This window comes from Apodemus sylvaticus, chromosome 5 (genome assembly GCF_947179515.1).
Source record: "Apodemus sylvaticus chromosome 5, mApoSyl1.1, whole genome shotgun sequence".
NCBI classification, from domain to species: Eukaryota; Metazoa; Chordata; class Mammalia; order Rodentia; family Muridae; genus Apodemus; species Apodemus sylvaticus.
In genome coordinates this window covers 132,378,744-132,393,981 of record NC_067476.1, presented here as the reverse complement: position 1 = coordinate 132,393,981, position 15,238 = coordinate 132,378,744, and the positions used below count along the sequence as shown (strand labels likewise).

General features: G+C 38.6%; 1 protein-coding gene and 1 pseudogene across 1 annotated transcript in view; both read right to left on the bottom strand.

Annotated features, from left to right (window-relative positions):
• Positions 1-15,238, bottom strand: part of LOC127684936 (cystatin-related protein 2-like) — a 268,764-nt gene that overhangs the window by 41,121 nt on the left and 212,405 nt on the right. The window lies entirely within an intron of this gene.
• LOC127686026 (c-Myc-binding protein-like) lies at positions 11,538-11,853 on the bottom strand (annotated as a pseudogene).

The window sequence follows — 15,238 nt, the reverse complement described above, 5'->3', positions numbered from 1 at the left end:
TTTTATATTGCCATTATGTTAATTTTTTAATATTAGAACTTAATGGCAGCAATGCTGTCTGTGGCTCATTTTGGAGATAAAGTCCTAATGCTTCTCAATACGTTCTGAGTTTACAAAAATATAGATGTACTGTGACACACACATTTTTATATCTCTTTCTCAAATTATTTTCTACAATTGATAGATAGGTAGTGAAGCTTATAACAGAGAAGTAGTCCAACTCTATCTACATGTTCAGGGCTTCATGGAGAAAATTTATTTTACTGTTTCTAACTTTGTTGTTATTTAATCACAATTAGGAATTACTTGATGTAGTAAGATTCTTTGTCTTATTCATCCTTACCCTGGACAGATTTTCAGGCTGTAGATTACCAAGCCAATGTTCTTGACTCTTGATGAGGATATATTTGTGGGCATATCTCATGAAAATCTCCACTGGGTAGCCACAGGTTTCTGATTTTAAGGCATGACTGTACAGAAAAAAATTCTACATTATTTTCATTCATCACCCTGTAACCTTCTATCAGGAGTTTGCCCTGTCTACAAACCTAGTAGCATTGATTAGTGAAGCACAGCAATGGACAAACTTTGTATCCAAAGGTAATAACATTTTACAAGGTTCCTTTGTAATTTCAAATTGTTACTTTAGAATCCAAACACTGTACTCAATAACAAGGGAAGAGAAGTTAATGTAGAGAACAATCAGAACCCATAAGAAAGCCATATCTAACCTGTCTGCCAATACCCAACATATCCTTCAAACTAAGCTATGAAAGCTGTTGCAGTGTATATTGTTAATATGTCCTATATCCTATAGAGTCTTAATTCTGAAATACAAGACCAAGACATAAAACTTTCTTTAGCTCCCTTTTCTACAAATGCATGTGCAAAGCAGGTAATCAAGGTTGGTATACTGGTTAATACTTATAGTACATTTAGTGTATTATCATCCACCATATTATTTATTGTCAAGTTCATATTGCTATCTTCTTTAACAGAATGGTGAATTCTGAACTTTATTCATTGGTTGGTAATTCTGCATTCTATTGTGATGTCCATTGCACAGAGGGGTTCCTCTATATTATATAATAAATACTCACAGTGTATCATGAATTTACTCTTGAGAGGTATCCCTCAACAGAAGAGTGGATGCAAAAAATGTGATATATATACACAATGGAGTACTATTCAGCCATTAGAAACAATGAATTCATGAAATTCTTAGGCAAATGAATGGAGCTAGAGAACATCATACTAAGTGAGGTAACACAGACTCAAAAGATGAATCATGGTATGCACTCACTAATAAGTGGATATTAACCTAGAAAACTGGAATACCAAAAACATAATCCACACATCAAATGAGGTACAAGAAGAACGGAGGAGTGGCCCCTTGATCTGGAAAGACTCAGTGAAGTAGTATAGGGCAAAACCAGAACAGGGAAGTGGGAAGGGTTGAGTGGGAAAACAGGGGGAGGGAAGGGGGCTGATGAGACTTTTGGGGAGTGGGGGTCTAGAAAAGGGGAAATCATTTGAAATGTAAATAAAAAATATATCAAATAAAAAAATAAAAAAGAGACCCACCTCAGTGACAAAGACAGTCACTACTTCAGAGTCAAAGTTTGGAAAACAATTTTCCAAACAAATGGTCCCGAGAAACAAGCTAGAGTGGCCATTCTTATATTGGATAAAGTTGACTTTCAATCAAAAGTTGTCAAAAAAGATAAGGAGGGACACTTCATATGGGTCAATGGAAAAGTCTACCAAGATGAATTCTCAATTCTGAATATCTATGCTCCAAAAGCAAGGGCACCGACATTCACAAAAGTAACTTTACTAAAGCTCAAAGCACACACTGTACCCCACACAATAATAGTGGGAGACTTCAACACCCGACTCTCAACAATGGGCAAATAATGGAAACAGAAACTAAACAGAGACACAGTGAAAATAAGTGAAGTTATGGACCAAATGGATCTAACTGGTATTTATAGAACATTCCACCCTAGAGCAAAAGGATATACTTTCTTCTGAGAACCTCATTGTACCTTCTCCAAAATTGACCATATAATTAGTCACAAAACAGGCTTCAACAGATACAGAAATATTGAAATTATTCCATGCACCTTATCTGATCACCACCACCTAAGGTTGGTCTTAAGCTCAAAAGAGATAAAAATTGAAAACACACCCCCATGTGGACTTTGAGCAATGCTCTTCTCAATGACAGTTTGGTCAATGAAGAAATAAAGAAAGAAATTAAAGACTTTTTAGAATTTAATGAAAATGAAGACACATCGTACCAAAATTTATGGGACACAATGAAAGCAATGCTAAGAGAAAACTCACAGCTCTGAGTGCCTCCAAAAATAAAATGGAGAGAACTGACACTAACAGCTTGAAAGTGCACTTGAAGCTCTAGAACAAAAAGAAGCAAATACAGCAAAGAGAAGTAGAAAGCAGGAAATCATCAAACTCAGGGCAAAAATCAACCAAATAGATAGAAACAAAAAGAACCATGCAAAGAATAAACGAAATCAGAATCTGGATCTTTGAGAAAATCAACAAGATAGATAAACCCTTAGCCAGACTAACCAGAGGGCACAGAGCCACTACCAAATTACTAAAATCAGAAATGAAAACAGAGACATAACAACAGAAGTTGTAGAAATTCAAGAAGTCATCAGATCCTACTACAAGAGCTTATGCTCAACAAAGTTTGAAAATCTAGATAAAACCAGTCAGCTTTCTAGATACATACCAGGTGCCAACATTAAAACATGATCAGATAAATCATCTAAATAGTCCCATAAGTCCTGATGAATTAGAAGCAGTCATTAATAGTCTCCCATCAAAAAAATCCCAGGACCAGATGGGTTTAACAGGGGATTCTAATCAGATCTTCAAAAAGAGTTAATACCAATACTCTTCAAATATTTCCACAAATTAGAAACTCAAGGAACACTACCCAATTCATTCCATGAAGCCACAATAACACTTATACCTAAACCAAACAAAGACCAAACAAGGAAGGAGAACTTCAGACAAATCTCCCTCAAGAACATTGATGCAAAAATACTCAACAAAATTCTGGCCAACCGAATCCAAGAATGCATCAAAATTATAATTCACCACGATCAGGTAGGCTTCATCTCAGGAATGCAGGGATGGTTCAATATACAGAAATTCATCAATGTAATCTACTACATAAACAAACTCAAGGACAAAAACCACATGCTCATTTCACTAGATGCTGAAAGGCTTTTGACAAAATCCAGCATCCCTTCATGATAAAATGTCTTAGAGAGATCAGGAATCCAAGGCCCATGCCTAAACGTAGTGAAAGCAATATACTACAAACCGGTAGCCAACATCAAATTAAATGGAGAGAAACTTGAAGAAATCCCACTAAATTCGGAGACCAGGAAAGGATGCCTACGCTCTCCCTATCTATTCAATATAGTCCTTGAAGTCCTAGCCAAAGCAATGAGACAACAAAAGAAGGTCAAACGTATACAAATTGGAAAGGAAGAAGTCAAAATATCACTATTTGCAAGTGATATGATCATATACTTAAGTGACCCCAAAACTTCCACCAAAGAACTCCTAACGCTGATAAACAACTTCAGCAAAGTGGATGGATATAAAATTAACTCAAGCAAATCAGTAGCCTTCCTCTACTCAAAGGATAAACAAGCTGAGAAAGAAATTAGAGAAATGACACCTTTCAAAATAGTCCCAAATAATATTTCATACCTTGGTGTGACCCTTACAAAGCAAGTGAAAAATATGTATGGCAAGAACTTCAAGCCTCTGAAGAAAGAAATCAAAGAAGATCTCAGAAGTTGAAAAGATCTCCCATGCTCATGGATTGGCAGAATCAATATAATAAAAATAGACATCTTGCCTAAAGCAATCTACAGAGTGAATGCAATCCCCATCAAAATCCCAAATCAATTCTTTGTAGATCTAGAAAGAGCAATTCTCAAATTCATCTGGAATAACAAAAAAAACCCAGGAGAGCAAAAACTATTCTCCAAAACAAAAGATCTCCTGGGGGAATCACCATCCTGACCTCAAGCTCTACTACAGAGCAATAGTGATAAAAACTGTTTGATATTGGTATGGAGACAGGCAGGAAGATCAATGGAATAGAATTGAAGACCCAGAAAAGAACATGTACGATCATTTGATATTTGACAAATGAGCTAAAAACATGCAGTGAAAAAAGACACCATTTTTATCAAGTAGTGCTGTATCAACTGGAGGTCAGCATGCAGAAAAATGCAAATCAACCCATTCTTATTTCCTTGTACAAACGTCAAGTCCAAGTGGATCAAAGACCTACACATAAACCCAGACACACTAAAGCTTATAGAGGAGAAAGTATGGAAGAATCTTGAACACATGGTAACAGGGGAAAAGTTCCTGAACAGAACACCAATGGCTTATGCTCTAAGAACAAAAATCAACAAATGGGCCCTCATAAAACTGCAAAGCTTCTCTAGAGCAAAGGACATGGTCAATAGAACAAAATGACAACCAACAAATTGGGAAAAGATCTTTACCAATCCTACATCTGATAGAGGGCTAATATCCAATGTGTACAAAGAACTCAAAAAGTTAGTCTCCAGAGAGTCAAATAACCCTATGAAAAATGGAGTACAGAGCTAAACAGGGAATTCTCAAAGGAGGAAACTCAAATGGCTCTAAAGCACCTAAAGAAATGTTCAGCATCCTTAGTTATCAGGGAGATGCAAATCAAAACATCACTGAGATTTCACTGCACACCGGTCATAATGTCTAAGATGAAAAACTCAGGGGACAGCAGGTGCTTGAGAGGATGTGTGGAAAGAGGAACACTTCTCAATTTTTGATGGGATTGCAAGCTGGCAAAGTCACTCTGAAAATCAGTTTGGCGATTCCTCAGAAAATTAGACATAGTACTACCTGAGGACCTAGCTACACCACTCCTGGGCATATACCCAGAAGATGCTCCTACATGTAATAAGGAAACATGTTCCACTATGTTCATAGCTGCCTTATATATAATAGCCAGAGGCTGAAAGAACCCAGATGTCCTTCAAGAGAGGAATGGATACAGAAACTGTGGTATATATACATAATAGAGTACTATTCAGCTATTAAAAACAATGAATTCATGAACTCCTTAGGTAAATGGATCGAAGTAGAAAGTGTCATCCTGAGTGAGGTAATCTGATCACACTGATTAGTGGATGTTAACCCAAAAGCTTAAAATAAACAAGTTACAATTCATAGAGCACACAAGCTCAAGTAGAAGGATGACTTAAGTGAGGATGCTTTGGTTCCTCTGAGAAAGGGAACAAAATGCTCACAGGAGCAATAAAGGAGACAAAGTGTCGAGCAGAGACTGGAGTAAAGACCACACAGAGACTGCCCTACCTGGGGATTAATACTATAAACAGTAACTAAACCCAAACAGTATTATGGATGACAAGAAGTGCATACCCAAAGGAGCATGCCATGATTGTCTCTGGAGGGACCCTGCCAGAGTCTTACACATATAGAAGCAGATGCTAGCAGCCAACCATTGGTCTGGGTGTGGGATCACCAATGGAGGAGTTGGAGGGTGGTCCAGAGGACCTGAAGGGGTTTACATCCCCATGGGATAAACAATGATGTTGGCTACCCAGATGCCCCAAGACTTCCAGGGACTAAACCAGCAATCAAGGACTCCCAGGGACTAAACCAGCAATCAAGGGGTACACATGGTTTCAGTGGCAGAGGAATGCTTTGTTGGGCGTCAGTGGGAGGAGTGGTCCTTGGTCAGGTGAAGGCTCAATAGATGCCCCAAAAAAGGGAAATTGAGGGGAGGAGGGGGGAGTGGGTCAGGTGGAGGGGCATATACTTGGAAGTAGGGAGTGGGTGGAGGGGTTGCAGGGTTTGGGGGAAGGAAGAAACTGGAAAAGTTTTACCATTTGAAATGTAAATTAGGATTATATTCAATTAAAAAGGGGGAAAAGAAATGCATAGCTAATAATCTTCTAGAACATTTGAGATCTTTGAATTGTGTATAGTTATGTGCAGTTATGTGCATACAGGTGTGTGTCTATGCAGGTGTCCCTCAGAGACCAGAGGTTTCAGATTCCCTGGAACTTGATATGTGTCCTGCTCAAAATCTATCATAGGAATCAAACATGATTGCTTCGTAAGAACAGTATATGGTTCTTATCAACTGAACCATTTCCCCAGTCCACTCAAAAATTAATGTTCTTTGTAGCTGCACTATTTGTAGTATAAGAAACAGATTTAGAATGTAGTGTGGTTCCATTTTACACCTCTTCCTTGGGGTGTCCAGGTGCTGCTAGAGAGGTCATCTCAGGGCCTTTGGAAAATTCCACCAGGCCCCAGAACCTGAAGACCCCTCTCCTCTGGAAAGGAGAGGCTGATTATATTCCTCAGGAAAAAAAAAACACAGAGGGAACTGATCCCTTTGGGTGTAGGACTCCCCAGTGCACTGGAACAATAAACTCGACTTGCTTTTGAAGAAAAAAAAATTATCCTTCTTGGGTTGCAGTTTTTCTTCTAATATATTTTTTTCGAGATGGAGTTTCTCTGTATAGCCCTGGCTGTCCTGGAACTCACTCTGTAGACCAGGCTGGCCTCGAACTCAGAAATCCAACTGCCTCTGCCTCCCAGAGTGCTGGGATTACAGGTGTATGCCACCACCACCTGGCTTAATTTTTTGGTGGGGGGGGGGGGTTCGGGCTTAGTTTTTGGATAGATATTTGAATTTGGATTTGCGATTAAATATTTTATTTTCTCCTTCTATGGTTATTGAGAGTTTGAATGGTTATAGCTGGCAACTGTGGGCTTTTTTTTTTTTTTTTTAGAGGATGCAAGATATCTGACAGGGATCTTTTAGTTTTCAGAGTCTTTTTTGAGACAATAGCTCTAATTCTGATAGGCCTTCTTTTTTATTTTACTTGACCATTATTTGCTGCTTTTAATATTCTTTCTTTGTTCTGCAGATTTTGCATTTTGATTATTATGAGGCAGGAGGATTTTCTTTTCTGTTCCATTCTAATTGGTGTTCAATAAGCTTTCTGTGTGTTTATAGGCATCTTTTTCTCTAGTTTGAGAAAGTTTTCTTGTATGGTTGTGTTAAAAATATTTTCTGTGACTTGGAGGTGGAACTCTTCACCTTAAATTCCTATAATTCTTTCATTAGATCTTTTGTGGCATTCCGAATTTCCATGACGTTTTATGTAAGAAACGTTTAGACTTAACATATCTTTTACTGATGTATAGATATTTTCTGTTGTATCTTCTATGCCTATCTCTCTTTCATCTCTTGTATTAGATTCCTGATGCTTGTATCTCCTGTTCCTGTTCATTTCCCTAGGATTTCCATCTTCAGGATTCCATCACTCTTTGTTTTCTTTATTGCTTCTATTTTCACATTCTCATCTTGCACAGTTTTATTTACTTGCTCCATTTTTTTTAAAATTTCATTTGCCTATGTCTTTTAAAGGATTTCTGTGTTTCTTCATTAAAGAACCTTACAAGCTTGATTGTATTTTCCTATAATTCTTTAAGGGATTCATGCATTTTCTCTTAAGTGGCATTTATCTTCTTTGTTAGATTGTATTTTCTAAGTTATTTTCTTAAGCTTTTGTTGTATAAGGTTATTCAGAGCTTGCTGTAGTAGGATAGCTCTGCTCTGAAGTTGTTATCTTGCCATAGCTTTTATTGATTGTGTTTTTCCCAGGCCTTTAGCCATCTAGATTGCTTTTGTCTCTCAATGTTCCTCTTGTAATAAGTATTGAGAGGGGGGATAGCCTCAATGGTCCATGTATGGCAGGCTTCAGATGGGTATCCTTGCCCTATGTAGTTCCAATTTAGCATGTTTCTCTGGTTCAGTTTCTGTAGGTCTGATGAAGATGTGCAAAGCAATGACAGCAAAATGTAAGTACTACTTGAAAAACAGAATGCTCAGGGTATCTTAGGGTGCGCCAGATGACTCATAGCGAAAGGGAGATGCATGAGGGAAGGAAAGCTATCATGAATGGTTCAGACTCCCAGGACTGATAAAAGTGGCATGATGATAGGAACATGATGGTCTACTGGTGATAGCAGACTGCTCAAGGCAGCTTGGGCTATGCCACAGGACTCAGAGTGCAGGGAACATGAATGGCAGAAGGGATAATAATCTGTTAGATTCAGAATCACACATTTGATGAATATGGGGTAAGATGTGGCTGGAGAATAGAGGTCCCAGTGGGAGAGCAGGCTGCTCAGGGAAAGTTGGCTTGGCTTAGAGGTCTCAGTGAGTAGAGATTCTAAGAGTGTAAAAGGCAGCTTTCCTGTATGCTTCAGGATCCACAGGTCTGATGAAGTTTGGTGGAGAGAGAACTGAGTTGCAGCAAGGATAGCAGATTGCTCAGGGCAGATTCTATATCAATGTAATAATTACAGGAATGACATGTAAATAGTAGGAACAAATAATGAAGTGTCATTTATTGCCTGCAAAGGCTCATCCTTCATAGCCCACATAAAGAGGAACACTCCTCCACTGCTGGTGGGGTTGCAAATTGGTACAACCACTCTGGAAATCAGTCTGGCGGTTCCTCCGAAAAATGGGCACCTCACTTCCAGAAGATCCTGCTATACCACTCCTGGGCATATACCCAGAGGATTCCCCACCATTTAATAAGGATACATGCTCTACTATGTTCATAGCAGCCCTATTTATAATTGCCAGAGGCTGGAAAGAACCCAGGTATCCCTCAACAGAAGAGTGGATGCAAAAAATGTGGTATATCTACACAATGGAGTACTATTCAGCCATTAGAAACAATGAATTCATGAAATTCTTAGGCAAATGGATGGAGCTAGAGAACATCATACTATGTAAGGTAACCCAGACTCAAAAGGTGAATCATGGTATGCACTCACTAATAAGTGGATACTAACCTAGAAAACTGGAATACCCAAAACATAATCCACACATCAAATGAGATACAAGAAGAAAGGAGGAGTGGACCCTTGTTCTGGAAAGACTCAGTGAAGCTGTATTCAGCAAAACCAGAACAGGGAAGTGGGAAGGGGTGGGTGGGAGGACAGGGGAAGAGAAGGGGGCTTATGGGACTTTCGGGGAGTGGGGGGCTAGAAAAGGGGAAATCATTTGAAATGTAAATAAAAAATATATCGAAAAAAAAACTAACTCAGGAAGATCAGTTACTATCCTTCAACCTCTACTAGATGGTACCTGACAATTTTCTTTCCCATGTACTATAGATTATATTCAAGAGGTTATCTTCAGTAACATCTGAATTTCTTTTTCTTTTAATATTTTTATTTTCTACATTCTTTGTTTACATTCCAAATGATTTCCCCTTTCCCAGATCCCCCCTCCCCATATGTCCCATAAACCTTCTTCTCTCCATCCATTCTCCAATCACCTCCCTCCTTTTTCTCTGTCCTTAACATCTGAATTTCTTTTTGAACAAAATAAGTACTTTACCATTTACATATCTTTTGTATACATTCTCTCATTTGACCTCACAACAACCGTGTGAGGTAGGCAGCAAATGTTTTCATGGAACAGCTGGTAATGAATCTCTAAACCATTACCTGACCTGGCCAGGTTTCTACAGTTAGCAAAAAACTGTATGTCAGTCTTTGGCCTAAAAATTCAACCTTCCCTCTACCTACTTCAGAGGAATAATAAAGATAAAATGAATGCAAGTCTCAAAATATATGTTTGAGAGGGAAAGAAATCACTGTATAATTACATTCTGTAATTACCAGTGACATAATGGTTCATCTTTTCCATCCAAGTTTGTGTATGAACCCAGAATTTTATCTCTCTTCTGTGCTCAACTAAGGAAGGAAGGAAGGAAGGAAGGAAGGAAGGAAGGAAGGAAGGAAGGAAGGAAGGAAGGAAGGAAGGAAGGAAGGAAGGAAGGAAGGAAGGCTAAGAGTATAGTCCTGTTGGAAGCCATGTAAATTACAGTCAAGGTAGCTGCAACAAACTGAAAATGACACCTACTAATGTACAAACAGAATGCACTAGAGCACACACAGCAAGGTAGCATTATCTGATGAGCATGGATGCATAGAGAGAAGATATGTGTCAGAGTTCATACTGACACACACAGTTATATAAGGCAAAGTGGTGGCAAAGAAGAGTTATTTATTCTATATTTCCATAAAAGAGCAGATGCATGGGAACCCATGCAAAGGCATTATACATGAGAGATATGTTCAGCTATCTACAGGAAATACATGCTGTCAAAAATGGGTGTACCTACTATGCTCAAGTCTTGAACCAAGGAATAACTCCATGCTAAATCTCATAGCTAAAATACAACCAGTACCATCATTCCTAATCAGATAATAAATAAAATGTCTTTTCAGGTGAAAAGTTATGTGGCTCTTTACCTTTTCTTCAAGATCTACTTTGGATTATCCTGCTTTAAGACCCAAAGAAAGTTATATAGAGTTTTTAATTGTGATTCTATGTATATGTATTTATAATGTTAAAATGTGATGAGTGAATTTAACATATTAAAATTCATAGCATCTTTTCAGGAAAGATCATATACTATACAAGATATTCAAGTGATACAAAACCAGTTTTCATTGTCTTTTTTTTTATTTCTCCCATACCCTTGATCCTTGCACTGCTCATAAACCATGCCACCATATGTAGGCTATCCCCGCTGCTCAACAGCAGATGGTGGCTTTACCAGGCAGGATTATGTAGAGGCCATCTTCTCCCAACCACCTTCCTTCCCAGCTCCCACTTAATTACCCAGCATGCCTTATAAATAAAGGAGAGGGAGGGATTGCCTTCATCTTGGGAGCATAAATGTTTTCTAAATGATACTGTTACTGCAGATTCTGAGAGCCTCATAAATACTCCTGGCCTTGGATTTATTATGAAACCATAACCCTGGGTAGGCAGCTGGTGAGGGGCCTGGCTCTGGCCCCTTCCTAGCTACCTTCTCTACAGTGCCACGTGCAGAATTGAGCCAAGGGTGGAAGGTTGCAGGCTTGGGAGCAGTGACATAATGCAGCATCCTACAACTAATGCTTCTGGCCAGCTTGGAGAACTATGAACTTTTTCTACAGTCGATCTGATCTCAAATGTAGCCAAACTGTCCTGTCAATTCCTATCATATCTGAGAAATTCCTGGGAGAGAAGCAGGTCTCTCTGCAGGAGTGAGGAAGCCACATACACATGGCTTTTCCCTTCTACTGTTTTCCTGGAACAGAACAGGCTCCCTAAGTGCTGGTCCACACTAGAACAGCCACAGGTATCAGCAGCTGCCTCTAGGTTTCCTGTAAGCCACTGGCTGCCCATCTGCTTGGATATTCCTGTTTGCAGCTCTTATATTTTATTTTTTTAATATTTTTATTTTCTATATTCTTTGTTTACATTCCAAATGATTTCCCCTTTCCCAGATCCCCCTCCCCATATGTCCCATAAACCGTCTTCTCTCCATCCATTCTCCAATCACCTCCCTCCTTTTTTTCCTCTAAGAATCCTATTCAGTATGCTTCTCCTCTTGAGGTGGTTCATACTGAAAAACTTTGCTTTCAGATTTTTATTTTCTTCTACAGTAGCTTCATATTTCTCTTTCTTTTCTGCCAATTCTAGGCAATGCAGCTCTATTTCTTTGGTTTTCCAGGAAAGCAGCTCCTAAGTGATGCTTTAAAAAATCCAGAGCACTGGTGAACTTCTCTGGTTCTTTATATAAGGCTACCAACAATTTTGTCAGTGTGTCCAGACCCCCACCCCGACTTCTCTATGTACCTCCAGAACTGTTTGCACTTCTACTCAGCGGCTTTGTAATGGACCATAGTGACAGCCACAGTGGTGTAGCTGGCAGCAGAGAAACGGGCTGGTCCTGAATTTCTTTATCTTCACCAGCTTTCATTTCCCATGAGTACCAATTTATTTGCATACTTGCATTGAATCCTTTCTCTAGATATAATATGGGCTCTTTTATCAGGTTTAGCCCTTGCCATAGCAAATGACAAATTAGTGATGACATTTCAGTTTTGCTTTGGTTGAATTTAACTCTAAGAAGAAAATATAGAACATAGCTTTGTTTCCTATAGTTTTGGTAGTGATTTTTTTCCTTACAAAAGCAAGCTACCTCAGAACTGCCATCTCAGATTACATTGCATATCTTTTTACTTGAATAATACCTTATTGAAATTTACTTTTTTTTTTTTTACTTTATATCCTTCTCACTGCCCGATTCCTGGTCAACCCTTCCCTCACATCCTTCCTCTATATATTGCATGTTTTATACACAGCAAAATCCCTGTGACCTAGGAGATGTCTTAAGCCTTTATCCCATACAGATTATATTTATTATTGTATTTCTACAACTGTGATCATGTCCCACCGACAAGTAAGGATGGAGTCTATTGATCTTAGAGAGATGAACTAGCAATTAAGATATGGAAAAAATGTTCTATGTCCAGAAGGAATTCCCCAGAAAGTAGGAACTTAAACATTTATGTAGAGTGTCTAAGACATGATACTACAGAAAAATGTGAATACAACCTCTGTGAAATCTTCTGGGGCCCAGGCTCTTGATTTGCATCTATCACATGGTATGAATTATTATACAGTTACTTGGGTTACTTTAGGTTTCACAAATTGTCTTTATTGGTGTAGTATGTGTTTGTCAACATGATTGGTACTTCTGAGTTAGTCTGGCCTACTATCGTCTAGTTTTCTCCAGTGACTCTTACATATATTAAATATATTTAGCTAGAGACTATGAATTTTCCAATGGCATTACTACAGTAGCTTACCCATCTAGAAAGTTACATTCTGTAATTACATGCACATTCTCTGTACAACTGCAATGGTACTTTGTCGCAGGATCATTGTATTTGTCTTATAATCTTCATTAACATTTATAATTTTATAAAACAGAAGTAAGTTTTCTTTTCTTTTTTATTGCTTATTTTATTTATTTACATTTCAAATGTTATCTCCATTCCCAGTTTCTCCCCCAGAAAACTCCTATCACATCCTCCCTCTCCTGCTTCAATGAGTGTGCTTACCTACCCACTCACCCACTACCACATCCCCATTCAGGCATTCCCCTACAATAGGGCATGGAGCCTTCCCAGGATCCCGACAAGGCCATCCTCTGCTAGGTATGCAGCTGGAGCAACGGGACCCTCCATGTGTACTCCTTGGTTGATGGTTCAATTCCTGGTAGCTCAGAGGGTCTGGGTGGTAGATATTGTTGCAAACCCTTTCAGGTCCTTCAGTCCTTTCCCTAACATGGAGCCCTCATGCTCAGTCCAATGGTTAGCTGGGAGCATCCACCTCTGTGTTTGCCAGAGTCTGAAAGACCATCTAAGGAGACAGCTACATCAACATCCTGACAGCAAGCACTTTTGGTCATATTCAATAATGTCTTGGTTTGGTTTCTGTATATTGGATAGATCCCCAGGTGGGGCAGTCTCTGGACAGCCTTTCCTTCAGTCTCTGCTCCACACTTCGCCTATGTGTTTCCTCCTGTGAATATTTTGTTCCCCCTTCTTCAATGGCCTGAAGCATCCACACTTTGGACATAATTCTTCTTGAGCCTCACATGGTCTATGAACTGTATCTTGGGTATACCAGGCTTTTAGGATAATATCCACTTATCAATGAGTGTATGGCATGTGTATTCTTTTGTGACTGGGCTACCTCACTCTGGATGATACTTTCTAATTCCATCCATTTGTCTATGAATTTCATGAATTCATTGTTTTTAATAGCTGAATAATACTCCATTGTGTAAATGTACCACATTTTTTATCCATTCCTTTGTTGTAGGACATCTGGATTCTTTCCAGCTTCTGGCTATAATAAATTATGGCAGATAATGAACATATTGGAGCATAAGTCCTTGTTATATGTTGGAGTAACTTTTGGGTATATGCTCAGGAGTGGTATAGCTGAGTCCTAGCATAGTACTATATTCAATTTTCTGAGAATCTGCCAGACTCATTTCCAGAGTGTTTGTACCAGCTTGAAATCCCACCAACAATGGACAAGTGTTTCTCTTTCTCCACATCCTTTTCCGTATCTGATGTTACCTCAGTTTTTGATCTTAGCCATTCTAACTGTTATGCAGATAATTCTCAGGGTTATTTTAGTTTGCGTTTCTCTAATGACTAAGGATATTGAAGATGTTTTTAGGTGCTTCTTGGCCATTCAACATTCCTCAGTTGAGAATTTTTTGTTTACATCTGTACCACATTTTAATAGGGTTATTTGGTTCCTTTGAGTCTAATTTCTTAAGTTCTTTTAATATATTGAATATTAGCCCTCTATTGGATGTAGGGTTAGTAAAGATCTTTTCCCAATCTCTTGGTTGTCATTTTGTCCTATTGACAGTGTTATTTGACTTTCAGAAGATTTGCAATTTTATGAGGTCCCATTTGTCGATCCTTGATCTTAGGACATAACCCATTGGTGTTCTGTTCAGGGAAATTTCCCCAGTGCTCATGTGTTCTAGGTTCTTCCCCTACTTTCTCTTCTATTAATTTCAATGTGTCTGGTTTTATGTGGAGGTCCTTGATTCACTTGGAGCTTTGTACAAGTAGACAAGAATGAATTGATGTGCATTCTTCTGCAATGCTGACCTCTAGTTGAACCAGCACCGTTTGTTGAAAATGCTGAGCAACTTATGAGCTTATATCGCTTATCTCGAGCCACACATTTTGTGATATCTCTTAAAAACCCATGACACCTTCCAGAATATAATTGTTAGTGTGAGTGTGTGTGTGTGTGTGTGTGTTTAACCAGTATAGTTTAGTCACATAGGTACCAAATTATGAACTCCACAAATCTCAGGGATATACACTCTCAACCAACTCATTTCTAATAAAGAAGGAAGAAAAATGTCATGTGTTCAGAAGGAGTTTTCCATGGAATGTGTTCCATGAAGGATGACACGTAAGCACCAGTGTCTGAGGACTAAGAAATTGTGCTAAAGGAAAAAGGTTTGAAGCATAAGCTAAGCATAGCTTTCTGGAATTTGTTGCTTGATTTTCATATCACACATGGGAGGAATTCTTATAAGTTATCAAATTCAGTGGCTAAGTTTCATAAACTGAAGTTACTGGTATAATGTTTGTTTGACCAGATGGCTGGGAACCCCAGCAGGCTCTTTCTATAACCTGCCTAGGTTCATTTGGGTCCTATTTTAATATCTTTTTGTTGGAA